Source organism: Hoplias malabaricus, chromosome 8, assembly GCF_029633855.1.
Source record: "Hoplias malabaricus isolate fHopMal1 chromosome 8, fHopMal1.hap1, whole genome shotgun sequence".
In the NCBI taxonomy this organism is placed as follows: Eukaryota; Metazoa; Chordata; class Actinopteri; order Characiformes; family Erythrinidae; genus Hoplias; species Hoplias malabaricus.
In genome coordinates, this window is record NC_089807.1 from 12,766,886 (window position 1) to 12,782,365 (window position 15,480).

Below are 15,480 nucleotides of genomic sequence, written 5' to 3' on the forward strand. Positions count from 1 at the left end.
CATATGCCAATCGCCCTGCACGGTGTTATGCTGTAAGCACAAACCCCATTTGTGGATGTTGGGCCCTCATACCACCCTCATGGAGTCTATTTCTGACAGTTTGCACAGAAACATTGTTATTAGTGACTCTCTGGGAGGCATTTAGTAGGGCTCTGGCATTGCTCCTCCTGTTCCTCCTGCAGGAGGAGGTAGCGGTCCTGCTGCTGGGTTGTTGCCCTCCGATGGCCCCCTCCATGTCTCCTGGTGTACTGGCCTATCTCCTGCTATCTCCTCCATGCTCTTGGCACTGTGCTAACAGACACAGCAAACCTTCTTGCCACAGCTTGCATGAAACATGGACTCCCTAAACACACATTTGGCAATAACTATGGAATCTTTATGATCATGGTGAGTTTACAGCCTTTGGGTATTCACAAAGGGTCCCCCCTTTTGATTTTGATATTCATTCAGTGGCTTTTTAAAATGTGTTTATTGTTTCATAAGGTAGACTCATTTTGCTGATTTGATACTCAACAAAAATTGTAATGTATATTTACAGTATTCATGTTATGTTGCCAAGGAGGCAATTTGATTTTACATTAGTAAGTGCAAATTCATTATTCAAATATATTAGCTTAAACTTATTAGGTGTAACAAAATATATAATGACTGTTATCTCTTCAGGTTGACATGCCTTACTTGAGGAGGTGGTGGTGCAAGATTTTGATAGAAAACCTTTAGATTGAAAGGTATGGATTTTTATGAAACATGTTCAAGACATTAGCAACATCTCTTTATGTAAAATAACAGCAAGGTCTAATTACGTAACTCCATGTCACTGTTACAGACTTGGTTGGAAATTTGCTAATTTTACTGAGCAAGCGAGACAGACAATCTGGGGAAATCTGCAACAAGAAAACAAGACATCCCCAAAACATTGTTAAAAATCTGTGTGGATCAACATCTTCATTGGTGAGTCTATTATCCTATTTTAACTTTAACACATTATGGAAAAAATGTCTAGAATTGTTTTTGAGTTCAGAGTTTGTCATAAAGTACACACATGGAATACATGCACCAAATTTCTGTTTTCTGCTCTTAGTATGAAAAGTTTATAATATTAACTGTTGTGGACAACACAATAATATCACTCAGAATTATTATACAAAGTCAAAATGACCTAATTCCAATACTCAATCACACAGAAAATGCATATGATTTAACAAGAAAATTCCAGGGAGTACAGGAAGCATTATATGACCACATCTCAGTCCAGCTCTGGTTGACAAAATTTTCTAATCATTTTACTAATAATACTAACTTAATAGAAGATAATCTTATGTTTTTGATTCATTAGCTTATTATTAGTAAATTAGTTGAGTTAAAAAGTCAAACAGATAAAAAAGAAAAACGTGCACTTGTAAAAATTCTATTAATTTGGCAAATATATAATTAGCTTAATATAACAATATCTTATCTATTTTATTCTTGCAGCTGTATCTATAAATTCATTCATTCGTTATCTGTAACCGCTTATCCAGTTCAGGGTTGCAGTGTGTACCTATAAATGTATACTCTAAATTCTAGGCCCAAGGCCCAGCACTTCTAGTGTTAAGCAACTTTATAGAAAAATATGCCAAAACCTGCTTATAATAAGTGCATACCACTGCTCAGAATGATTGATGATGGCTTCCTCCCACTGCAGAGAATGTATTTTTTTCTTGCAGTAATAGGGTTTCCCCCATCATGTGACCAGATGTACAATGTGTGCATTGATGGAGTGAAACATATTTCTTTTACGTGTTCAGGCGGCATGTTTTCTTGTCTGCAGAGTTTTTTATTTTTTTTATTTTTTATTTTTTTTACCTGTACGGACGGAATTGTACATCTTGACGTTTTCACTATAGTTGCAATATTTTGCCAGTAGATGCCAATAATTTACGTACGCATTGAATAAAGTTGCACAGTGAATGTGAATGTGTTCTATTAACCTGCTACATTATTTCTTTATGATCTGTAGGATTCTATTATAATACAGTTTTTGGACCATGCCTGTATATAATTGATGAGAAATGGAAATGTGCTGTTATGGCTCTGTACAAAGGTTGAATAAAATTGGCGAGAAATAAAGTGTTAACGTCTGTTAAAATGAGCTTCAGTAAACACACATCATGGTCACGAGACTACATTTTATTTAGGAGCACATTGTATACGCAGTGCAAATGCCGAACTGCTACGTTTGGGAGTGTCACATGTAAGAGGCCCAAGAGGTCCATTATTATAATGCTATTTTTGATGCTATGCTTTAATTCACAACCAAGAAAAATGGGCCCTCAGTGAATTCATAAAATGAAGACCAGGTTACAGTACAGTATAATCTTATAAAGGATAATGCTGTATGAGAAAAAAAAAACCTAAATATAGTAAAGGCTTCTTACTTTGTTTGAAATGTGTAAAATTAACACAAACATTAAAATTATTATATCATTACAACAGGAATCAGTGACAAATTGAAAAAAAAAACATTCTATTTTAACATCAATTTCATAGGTTTATGAAGGTATAGGAAGGAAATAAACAAGCATAATGCAATAAACATGTTTCCACACACCTGGATAGTGATTATAACAACTTTTTCCAGAATGAATAAACAGCTGAAGTGAGAGAGTTTCATGTGACACAAAAACTAAAGAAGACAAATTAATAAGTGTCTGAAAATTTTATCAAAATCTTAGCAAAACCTTATGCAGTACAACAAATTCTCCACATTTATAACCCATTCTACACTGGCTTACACAACAGTGCTAAGCATCCAAGCAAAACATTTTTATGTCATGTCACTTTTAGAAGATGTAGGACCCTTAATCAAGATTCCAGCCCATCTCCTTTGCTAACTTCTTTACACTGATGTAGAAGTCTGGAAACAATCCTTTAAACATGTTGTTGTCATGAAAAGCTTTTTCACTGTGGAACAAAATATAAAACAAATGAGGAACAGTTGAGTGAATCTGTAGAAAAAAAAAAAATATTTATAGATGAAAGATTTACTTGTGCACCAATGTGTTACGCTGAAACCGAAGCAGGCCAAGCAAATTGTCTGGAATCTTTGGGTCAGGTTTTAATGTAGGCTCCTTCAATGCTGAAATCTGTAAATATTTATTATATAAATAAATGTAATTTTTAATTTTAGTCCCCTCCTTATCATTGTTTCCACTTGTGCCTCCATTGTAGTCCTGCCCTCTCATTATCTTTCCCAGGTGTTCCTCCTCTGTGTGTATATATATATATATATATAGTCCCTTTGTTTCAGTACTCCCTTGTCTGTTCTTGTGTGTGTAGATGTGTATCTTTGTCTGTTGTCTTACACATTACTACCAGTTCACAGTTGTGTTCTGTTCCTGTGCTAGTTCTGTTCCATTGAGTTCTAGTCTGTTTTCTTGCCTCCCTGCTCGTGTTTGTTTTCTGTTTGCTTTGGTTTTGTTTAAATAAAGAGTCCTTGCGTGTATGTCCGCCTCCTCATCCTCCCTCAGCCGTGACAGAAGAACAGACCTTTAAATGTACTTGGCAAGGAATCCATGGACCAGGTGTGCTATTCGTCAGACTCCTTTCTGTACAGGCATACACATACCCATCGGGTATGCTTTGAAGAGCCAACTGTCCTCCGCAACCCAACGCTGAAGAGGTTGGCGAAAGCAGCGTGCTGGAGTCTCCCTCTCACTGGAGGACTTCCCCTTCAAGGCCGGGGAGAATTTGAGAGGGGTGGCTAAGGGTTGGTACTGTTAGCATCAAGCCTCAGGGCAGAAGAGGTGAGGCTAACAGGGGTGCATTTTCATGAGGATCCTTGGTCAAGGGACTTCATGAACTTCCACATGAATGCGCCCATTGGACCTCCCAAACCCTCAACAGCTCCAACATGTCCTCTTTGAATATCCCCTGCATGTTCCCTTTGAGCAGCCCAAGCCTCTGCCTTCGTGGACATCATCGCACGGGCTCCATGGACGTCAATACAGGACTGCTTGCCACTCCTGTTCGAGAGAACGCAGCACCCACCGCTTCTGTTCCTGTGATTGTTGCACCTCCGGCTGCTTCTGTACCTATGACTGGGAGTTTAACGTTTAGGAGGGGGCTTGTCATGCTTTTACCATGTCTTGTTTGTTCCTGCTTTGGTGTTGCCATGTGCTAGGAGGACATGGCGCTTTTTTCTTTCCTGTCTCTACCCTAGCCCTGGTCCCTCCTTGTCATTGGTGTTTTCACTTGTAGTCCTGCCCTGTCATTATCTTTCCCAGGTGTTCCTAGTCTGTGCTGTGTATATAAAGTTTCTTTGTTTCAGTGCTCCCTTGTCTCTACTTGTGTGTAGATGTATTTGTGTCTGTCCTCCCTCAATGACATGACAACAACTCATGACAATATGAATCTCACCAAATATAATGTCCACTTTAGAAATGTAGTGCAGTGTGTGTCGTGCTGGTGGAGCAGACCCAGCAATGCTGCTGGAGTTTTTTAAAAGTCAGATTGACTATTTAAATCAATCTGACTGGATCAGTTGGGCCCAACCATTTCATAGTGCAAGGCTGTAAGTCCATGAAATAAATATATAAATTGTTAAATAATTAAATGTTTTAAGTAATAAAAATATTTAAAATGCATATTTAAATAATGATTAAATAAATCACAATTTAAACATTTGTTTCAAAATGTAATTAAAAAAAACATTTACTTTATTCTCATTTTAATAATTTCCTCCTCCATTTTCATTATATAATATTGTCACAAAAAACCCTCCATACCCGGTGCACAGTTTTTGTGCTGATGTTAATAGCAGAGGAGGTTTGGAGCTCCTGCAGTTATTGAGTCAGCAGAGTAGTGACTTTTACACACTTTGTCCCTTGACACAGTGACCCAGCTCTATGAATTTACATGGTCTGCCACTTCTCAGTTGCTGTGGTTTGTAGGGAGGATATAAATTTTATGAACAGGCTTGATTAAAGTGTGGCATCCTACTACATCACCATGCTTATATTCTGTTAGCTCTTTAGAATGACCCTGTTATCAAATGTTTGTAAAGCCAGACTGCATGGCTAGGCGCTTGAATTTATACACCAGTGGCAAGCAAGTGAATTCAGTGATTTGAAGGTGTGACCCAATACATTTGTCATACTTTTGTACTCACATACTTCATTTCCTCATCAAAAAATTATGTAGGCAATTTACACTTACCTTTGATTTCCAATCAACAAAGTTTTGAGGTAAAGGTTTCTTGAGTTTTGTGTTCATCCAATTCTGTACCTCTTTCTTATCCCCAACGTTCCGCAAGTATTCCTCTCTCCTACAGGAAGATAACAGTAAATTATCGTTTTTTGGAAATAACATGGGGCTACAAGTATTCACTGTCAGAAATCACCTTTCCCTACCAATATGTCTAAAACCACTGATGTACAAATCTGTAAGGCAATATAGGGCATATCCCTTCAGTATGTGGAAGTTTATGAAGAAGCCATGTGAACTTTTGCAATAGAAATGTGTACCTTCCCACCTGTTACGTGTCTGCTTTTTTACCCCCCCCCCTTTTTTTTTTCTCTTTAGCTTTCCCTGCAAATTAGGTACCACCCACATAAGATTCTTACTAGGAGCTTACTAGGAAACCTGCCATGTGATTGGCTGTTTGCAGCGGCCAGTAATATTTCTGGAGCTGAGGCGTGAGAAGCTGGGTGCTAGAGGCAGCTCCATGGGTTAACACCAACAGCCCAAACTTAGTTGTTTGAATGTATAGTTAAAATGGCACTAGCATGTAGTTCTGAATTCTCAGGCTTTTCTTTTTAACACTTGCGGTAGCACAATGCTCTGTACTCTCTTGGCTTTTATACTGTAAGTACCAAGAAAATTCTCTCTAAAACCCAGGCTTTATTATAAAGTGTTGCTAACTTTTCTTTTAAATATATATACAGGCAACGTCCATATACAGTATGCATTTTAATGCCAAATAGAAACAGCAAGACATGCAGTTAGATGAAGCTCACCTTCAGCTATGCCCAGGCAGGAAATCACGACAGAGAGCGTGTAATTCAAAAGATGTACGTAGCAACAGAGACAGAGAAAGTCTTATAGAGAAAACTGGGGAGTCATAAAAAGGGAATCAGAATTTAGTCAGTTGCAAAGCCAGGGATAGAAAAACATGCAAAGCAAATAAAGGCACTGCATGATCATGATTCAATATATTTTGGGAACCAACTCGATTACTTAAAGTATGCAGGAATTCAGCACTGCATTTCAATACCTGCATAGTCAATGTGTTTAGCCTCAGTAAGCCAATAAGCAAGATCCAAAATATGGAGATTCACTCTATAATTCTGCAATCCACTGCAGTCAATAAAAATACCCACCTCCTGCAGCTCTTACTAATTTCTGGATAAAGCCACATGTCCATTCATATTGAATACAAATGTAGACAATTTTCTATATTTAACTTTTAAAATACAAATTAAAAACAGTGCTTCTGAACATTACTACAGTGAGGAATAGACATGAGTGCTACAGGATTATCTCCTGGTGTTTTATTTCTTTTTTTTTAAATCTGAAAGTATGGCAAACTTGCATATTTCAGTTTGAGAATCTCAGTTGTTAATATTCTAAGAACAGACCATGTCAGTGAATAGAAATGTCTATAAGGAGCTTAACCACATAAATGGTGAGTTTAAACTATTACTGTCTTAGTCCCGTCTGCATTACTGCACACTGGCAGCAATCTATAATGCCAAAGTCTTTCTGTCTGCAGCTTTCCTTTAAAACTTACTTTTTATCATTCCAGAAATAAGGATGGTCTATGGCCTCTCTAATTGTCAGTCGTTGTTCTGAATCTTTTTTAATCATCTCTTCAATCAGATCTTTGGCCTCCACATCATTAATATTTGTGTGGAGAGTGTATTTCCCCTTCATAATATTAGTCATAATCATAACACCACTTCCAAAAGGATGATGTCCACCTGAAAGAATGTAATGCACCAACATTCCAGCTACCTGCAACCAAAAACACACACACACACACACACACACACACACACACACACACACACATACACATACACATACACACACACACACACACACACACACACACACACACACACACACATATATACTTAAATAACTGCTGCAATTATCCATGCATCTCCCTTTTCATGCTACTGGACAGAACAAAAAATACAATTATGTAGATTATATTCCCCATGCCTGACCAAAAAAAAAATTGAAATTGTGATGATTTATTTACAAAGTAGTATGTGAAGACGCATTGTAAGGCTTCTCACACTAAATGTGCACATTACCACCTGTTAAAGAAACACATAAGGTACACATAAGGAAAATCACATACATCTAAGAGAAAGCAAGGCAAATGCATTAATTGGTTGTCTTTATGAGGAGAGGGAGCCGCAGTTTACTATATTAAAAACAACCTACAAACCTTACTGTGTACAAACCTAAATAGTGTTGCACCAGTCGAGACCAAACTATTGAGAGAAAATGCTAGCTCCATGGTATAGTAACAGCACGCATGCCTTAAAACTGGCTGCTTGTAACCATAAACATAAATGGAGACACACAAAACAAGAATGTTTCCGAATTGCCCTCAACATTGGATACGTACGTAAACCTCTGAAACTAGCGGTAATCAAATCAATTATTAAAAAACCTAATTTTGACCTTCTTGAGCTCGCAAACTACAGGCCAATATCAAACCTCCCTTTTATTGCTAAGATTCTAGAAAAAGTCGTGTCCCCAAACTTGTGCTCTTACCTACAAAACGATGATATTCATGATATTTTTCAGTCTGGATTTAGACCAAATCACTGCACAGAAACAGCTCTAGCAAGAGTAACTAATGACTTATCACCTTTATCACTAATCACCTGTATCTCTATTCTGGTGCTGCTTGACCTTAGTGCAGCATTTGATACCATAGATCATGTGATGCTTCTTGATAGGCCGGAAAATCTGGTAAGAATAAAAGGATCTGCCCTCTCTTGGCTCAGATCCTATTTGTCTGACCGTTATCAATTTGTTTATCTGAATAATAAATACTCTAATCATACTTTAGTTAAATATGGTGTTCCACAAGGGTCAGTGCTTGGCCCTGTATTATTCACACTCTATATGCTGCCACTGGGTAGATTAATCCGTAAGCATGGTTTTCAATTCCACTGTTACGCAGATGACACAAAACTGTACAGGGTGGGCCATTTATATGAATACACAAATAAACTCATGAAAGAATAAGGTTAAAACCACGTTAAACGTACGTTAAAACCAAGCACACCATTGTTTTTCTTGTGAAATTCCCAATAGGTTTGATGTGTCACATGACCCTCTTCCCATTGAAAAAACAAAAGTTGGATCCAAAATTGCTGACTTTAAAACGGCCGCCATGGTCACCACCCATCTTGAAAAGTTTCCCCCTCCCATATATTAATGTGCCACAAACAGGAAGTTAATATCACCAACCATTCCCACTTTATTAAGGTGTATCCATATAAATGGCCCACCCTGTACATTCACATTACTATAACCCATTATCACTTCACTTTTACTTCTGTTCCATGCTGTGCTCTCCATATAATCCATCCACCAAAAATATCCTGCTGACAGCCTACTGTGGGCAGTGTCCCGATAAAGGATTAGAGAATTCTCACACCAACTGTAACACAACAAATGAGCCACTGCATCTGACTTTACAAATCTATGGTTACCTACAAGGAAAGTTTGTCTAATAAGGTAGCCCGTGAGTGTACGCAATGTTGAAAAAAATTCTAGCAGCACTGCTGTGTCTGAACCACTTGTACCAAGACAACATTTAACACATCACATTGGTGTCACTGCAGTGCTGAAAATTATCCACCTCCATAATCCTCTGTAGTGGTTGTAACCATTGAAGAATAAAGTGAAAGGAGGTTAAAAATTTTGCGGTGAAACAGATCGACCACTTATACAGTAAGTAGTCAACGAGTGCCAAAATATTTAGTCTTTGACCTGAGTTTTTTGTTCATGGGCTCATTCTAGAACTGCTATGCATTCTTTCATTTTTAATGTGCATATGTGTTGTTTTTTGGACTTGTCAATAAAGATACTTGCAATTGCAACCACATCTCAATAAGCATTGTCTTGCTCATCCATCAATATCAAGTCCAAGTTTCAAGTTCCATAATCTGCTTCATTGCTTTTTCAATGATATATCACCAAATTGCCCAGCCATATTATATACTGTTATGACAACAACCAGCCACTTCATAAGAAAATTGAATATAGACAAGTGGGCACTATTGCTAACATTAGCATTTATTTCGGGACATCAAGTAATTTAAAAATATTTTGGAAATCATATCAGAAAACAAAGTGAAAATAAGGTCCCTCTGGGACAAGTGGGTGAAGAGCCCTCCCAAAGATTCTCAATGGGGTTAAGGTCTGGACTCTGGTGGCCAATCCATGTGTGAAAATGATGTCTCATAACCTAGTCGTTCAGTACATTCAGGTAGACCTCATTCTTTGGGCACATAAGGTTGATGAACCCAGACCTGACAAACTGCAGCAACCACAGATCATAGCACTGCCCCACAGGCATGTACAGTAGGCACTAGGAATGATGGGTGCATAACTTCAGCCACATCTCTTTGATGCGGCCATCACTCTGGAACAGGGCAAATCTGGACTTATCAGACCACATGACCATTGCTCCAGAGTCCAATCTTTATGCTCCATAGCAAATTGAAGCATTTTTTACCAGTTAGATTCATTTATGTGTTTTTTTCTGACCACATTCCTTCCTCAAAGATGTTTTCCCACTGTCCTTCCACTAGTAATGCATTGCACAGTTCTTAACCCTGATATTCGTAGTTTCAGTAATCTCTTTAAATGCTTTCTCTGCTTGATGCATGCCAATAATTTAACCCTTAAAACAGATTAACATTTTTTCCATGACTACAGGATATGTCTTTTAACATGGTTGTTAAACAAATGAAAAGTTATTCGCTGCATCATCTAGGGTTAAATAACTTGTTGGCAGCTGAATGCGCCCAAGCAGTAGTTAGCCAATCGGAGGCTCTTACTTGTTTGCTTAGTTAAATCCAGGTGGTGACCTTTTTTTGGCCAGGCAGTGTATGTTAAAAATGCACAAATTACATGGCTGACTTCCTGTTGGGTTGAGTCACTCAGATTAATGCTGAAAATGTGTATAATGATGCTGTTTATTCATTATAACCGCTTATCCAGTTCAGGGTCGCGGTGGGTCCAGAGCCTACCTGGAATTATTGGGCGCAAGGCGGGAATACACCCTGGAGGGAGAGCCAGTCCTTCACAGGGCAACACACACACATTCACTCACACCTATGGACACTTTTGAGTCACCAATCCACCTACCAATGAATGTTTTTGGACTGTGGGAGGAAACCGGAGCACCCGGAGGAAACCCATGTGGACACCAAACTCCTCACAGACAGTCGCCCGAAGTGGGACTTGAACCCACAACCTCCAGGTCCCTGGAGCTGTATGACTGTGACTCCTGATGCAGTTTAGGTTTATTTCAAATTTCATGACCTTGTAAGCTGTATTTTAAGCCAATGTTTCCCTTTGGTCTAGTGTTGCATCTCAGTTAAATAATTACATCAACCTTTGAGTATTCGACCATTCCTTCACAATTTATCAAATCTAATTTAGAGGGAATATAATCAAGAACCTAGGAGGAGTTTGAATGAGTTGGGTGGAGCTAAGCAAACAGCAATACATGTGACATGTTGAGAGCTATGTTCCTACCAAAATTTGTGAAGACTGGAGAAAGTTTGTGGCAACAAAGCTAAAATAATTATTATTTAGAAATGTTAGGGGGCCCTACAGAGACATCTAGTCATAACAAGTAATATGTAAAAAATATTTCTAAAATGTTGCAAGAACTCAATGAATGTACAAATTTACATACGTTTTTCAGCAAACGTATTAGATGTTCTATAGTTTTAAAAGTGTGAGACAAACCTGTATATCAGTTCTCTTTGTAAACCTGCAATTACTTTCATCCTTTTCAAGCAGTATTTCTGCTGCCATCCATCCTAGAGAACCATTTATTGCGGTGTGCTTGGATGTATAACCTTTGTTCAGTCTGCGGCTTTCTCCAAAGTCAGCCAGCCTTGCTTTTCCTTGCGCATCTGACAAACATATGGAAGGTTAATTACATTTGTACTGGTTAAAAACAACACAGCCTTTATGAAAGGTATAAGTGATTTCATTTACAAATTTTAACATATATATATATATGAGTTTGGGATTATGTAAAATGCAATAAAAACTAATATTGTTCTTACTGACCAACATGTTTGTATTCTATAAACATGGGACAGGAGCATATTTGCCATTGCATAACATATTATACCACCTTTCCATGCAATTACAGTTTTTAATTGTTTGGGAAATTTTTGCAGTGTCCAGTCCATTTATTTATCACATTATCATGGTAGTATCATGACAGTATTATCTGAGGGCTCAGGGGTCACGCATATTTAACAGTTGTGTCTGGTCTTGCCCTTTACAGACTAAGATTTCTGGGGGTTTCCTGAATCTACTCACAATTTTGGAGTAAATTCTCTCATGAATTTTAGCACAACCTGGTGAGCTGCTGTCATCCTTAACTTGTAAGTGCTGAGAATTTTGTGGATGCTTCTTTAATAGATTTTATATTAATTTCCTTATAGTGAAATGTTTTAAAACTGTGTAATTTATATGTTCTATAAACTTTTCATTGTTATTTTGTTCTTGTCCCCCAATGTTTTTTTTTTCTTTGAGTGTGATGAAATGACCAAGTTCTAATAATAGCAAGACACAGTGAAATACACAGTGGGAATACAGTGTTTGTACATTTATCAATGAAATAAATGTTCAGGAAAATTTAAAACACACATACATGTTTTTATTGCATCTTACTAAATGTCCCAACCTGAACAGTCCTGACAAGTGGAAAAGATAAAGCAGCACAACTAACAAGTCTTTATCACATAAATTAAAAAAAACCTTAAATAAAGCAAATTTAAGCCATTCATTAATAATTAATAATAGGGGTCTAGTTTTAAAATGTTACCATTTACCAGTTTACAAAAATAACACAGTAGTTTGATACTTAATTGTATTACATGTGAATATCAATTAATTATAAGGCAGAAATATTAAAATAATACCTATCAGAATATTTCTGGGTTTTATGTCTCGGTGGAGCATGTCAGCCTTGTGGAGATACTGCAACCCATGAAGCACGTCTTGCACCACTTTCTTTAACGTTTCTTTGTTCTCACAAATTTCCTTCAAATACTGTTCCAAGTCACATTCACAAAGCTGGAGAACAAAGTAATTAAATTCTCCACCTTCAACAAAATCTACATATCTTACAATGAAGTCGCTATGGAGGTTTCTTAGATTTGCCATCTAATTTTTTAGTTCATTTTTATCCTTTAACATTCGTTTAATGGCCACCTCCGTACCATCTGATCTCAATCCAACATACACTCGGGTACCATCAGCCCCTTCTCCTATTTTGTATTTCTCCTGTGTGCAAAGGAAAAGTGCTCCATTCCCCACACTCTTCAGATCAGAATCACTAAGGAGATCACATAACAGATATTTCCAACTGCGGCTAACTTTATTCCAATCATTTTTAAGCTTCTTACGTCTCTCATCCCCCACACATGTTCCTCCTTCCCTACTTTCAGAGTAAGATGGTTCTCTGTTATGTGATGTGCCTGTGGGTAATGGTGGAAAGAAAAATACAGTAAGAACAATGTTCAACAAAGTGAAAAAAATATGTATGTATAATAAGGTACAGTGGGACATAATGTAAAACTTTTTTAAAAAGTAGTTAAAACAAAATAAAAAGATTAGCTTTCCATATTGTCATGCTTTTGCCCTGTGTCTTTCCTGTGTTTCTGTAACATGTACCTGGTTTTCTGTTATTTTGTATTGTTTCTTGTTTGCGCTCCTCTCGTCATGTGATTGGTTCCTACTTGTACCCCAGTCATGTGATACCCTTTCCTTGTGTTTCTATTGTCATGTGTCTTGATTAATTCTCATGTGTTTCTTGTTTAAGGTATCCTTTTATAGCCCATGTCTGTGATGGGTCTTTGTCTGCTGTCAGTACTTCAGGTTTTTGTTCCAAGGGCTTGTTGTATTTTGTTCTATGTTTAAATTGTCCTGCTCTTTATGTCTTCTAGTCCTGTGTTTAGCCTTTTAGCCTTCTTGTTTATTATTTAGCTTTCTTGTTTAGCATTTAGCATCTAGCCTCCTTGTCCAGTGTCTAGCCCCTAGTTTTGTTTCTTTGTTTTAGTCTTTGTATCCACTCTTTTTCTATTGTTTGTACTAGTTCTCGGTTTAGTTTCTTCATTGTCACATTTGTATTTGCATCTTTCTCTCATTAAAGTATTCTTCTGCACTTACCTCAATCCCTGTTCCTTGTTTCTCACCCCAACCCCTACATGAGTTTCCTAGTTGTCATATGCTCCTTAGCACATGCCTGTTTTTTTTTTTTCCTCCCGTATCTCTGAATTTGGCCCAACTTGTCATTAGTTTGTGTGTGTGTGTGTGTGCCTGTGTGTATATTTCATACACTGATGATTTTGCAAGTCTTCCCACCTACAAACAATGGAGATTTAATTTTCATTGTAGGTACACTTCAACTGTGAGACAGAACAAAACAATTCCAGAAAATCACATTTTTAAATAATTAATTTACAATTCATTTGTATTTGATCACCTACAAACCAGCAAGAATTCACAGACCTGTTAGTTTAAGAAGCCCTCCTACTCTGCACTAATTACCTGCATTAACTGCACCTGTTTGAACTTGTTACCTGTATTAAAGAGAAAAGAACAAAGAGCTGTCTAAGGACACCAAGGACAAAATTGTAGATCTGCACAAGGCTGGGTGAGCTACAGAACAATAGGCAAACAGTTTGGTGAGACGGCAAGAACTATTGGTGCAATTATTAGAAAATGTAACAGAAGATGTCTGTGAATCTTTCTTGGTCTGGGGCTCCATGCAAGATCTCACCTCGTCGGGTAAGAATGATTCTGAGAAAGGTCAGGACTCAGCCCAGAACTACATGGGGAGGACCTGGTCTATGACCTGAAGAGAGCTGGGACCACAGTCTCAAAGATGACAGTAACACACTACGCCGTCATGGATTAAAATCCTGTTGGGCATGCAAGTTCCCCCTGCTCACGCCAGCAAAGCTCCAGGCCCATTTGAAGGTTGACAATGACCGTCTGGATGATCCAGAGGAGTGTGGTCAGACAAGATCAAAATAGAGCTCTTTAGTATCAACTCCACTCACTCTGTTTGGAAGAAGAAGGATGAGTACATCCCACTGTCCTAACTGTGAAGCATGATGGTGGAAACATCATACTTTGGGAGTGCTTTTCTGCCAAGAGAAGCAGGATGACAGCACCATATTGAAGGGAGGATAGATGGGGTCACGTATCGTAACATTTTTGCCAACAACCTCCTCCTCCACAGTAAGAGCATTGAAGAAGGTCGTGGCTGGGTTTTCCAGCATGAAAATGACCCAAAACACACAGCCAGGGCAACTAAGGATTGGCTCTGTGAGAAGCATTTCAAGGTCCTGGAGTGGCCTAGCCAGTCTCCAGACCTGAACCCAATAGAAAATATTTGGAGGGAGCTGAAACTCAATGTTGCCCAACAACAGCCCCAAATCCTAAAAGATCTGGAGAAGATCTGTATGAAGGAATGGGCCAAAATCCCTGCTGCAGTGTCTCCAAACTTATGTAAAATCATACAGTGTGACTTTCTGGATTTGTTTTTAGACTCAGTCTCTCACAGTTGAAGTGTACCTATGATAAAATTTACAGACTTCTCCATTCTTTGTAGGTGGGAAAACTTGCCAAATCAGCAGTGTATCAATTAATTATTTTCCCTACTGTAATTCTCCCTTGGTTTCAGTGCTCCTTTGTCAAGTCTTTTATGTGTGTGGGTGCCTTTGTGCCTTTACAGATCAGTTCATGGTTGTTTCGGGTTTGTTTCTGTCCAGTTGTATAAGGATTATTATAGTTTGTTCTCTGTGTTCAGCATGTTTTTTTTTTTTTATTATATTTTGGTTTTGGATTATCTCAATTATGAGATGCTTCTCATAATTACGACAAAGCATCTCATATTAACAAGATGTTGTATCTCGTAATTTCATTTTAGCCTCTTGTACATTTTATGAGATGAACACCATAGGGTACTTTTATTGCACTATTATTATTTAAAATGTTATATTGTGCTTTGTGAATAACAGTGTTGCAAACTAGAAATGTGAATTTAGTGTTCACTGTAGTGTACTGCCTAACGGGTTAAAAAATCGATTGTTCCATTAAGATTTAAATTAGAATTTAGCAAATATTATTATTTTTTTGCCCTAATTACAAATTGTTTTATTAAGGGATTTATTAAATAAATTAGTGTGAAAATTTCAAACTCAAAAC

At 37.7% G+C, this 15,480-nt stretch overlaps 1 long non-coding RNA gene across 2 annotated transcripts; it reads right to left on the bottom strand.

Moving 5' to 3' along the window:
- Positions 1-5,206: 5,206 nt before the first annotated feature.
- On the bottom strand, positions 5,207-11,107 carry LOC136705115 (uncharacterized). Of its 2 annotated transcripts, none has more exons than XR_010804006.1 (3): positions 10,993-11,107; positions 5,997-6,090; positions 5,207-5,305 (listed from the first exon to the last, which is right to left on the bottom strand). It is a non-coding gene; the product is annotated as an uncharacterized lncRNA (long non-coding RNA). The 2 variants fall into 2 exon arrangements; XR_010804007.1 differs by lacking the exon at positions 10,993-11,107 and adding an exon at positions 6,770-6,878.
- Between the last annotated feature and the right edge of the window lie 4,373 nt (positions 11,108-15,480).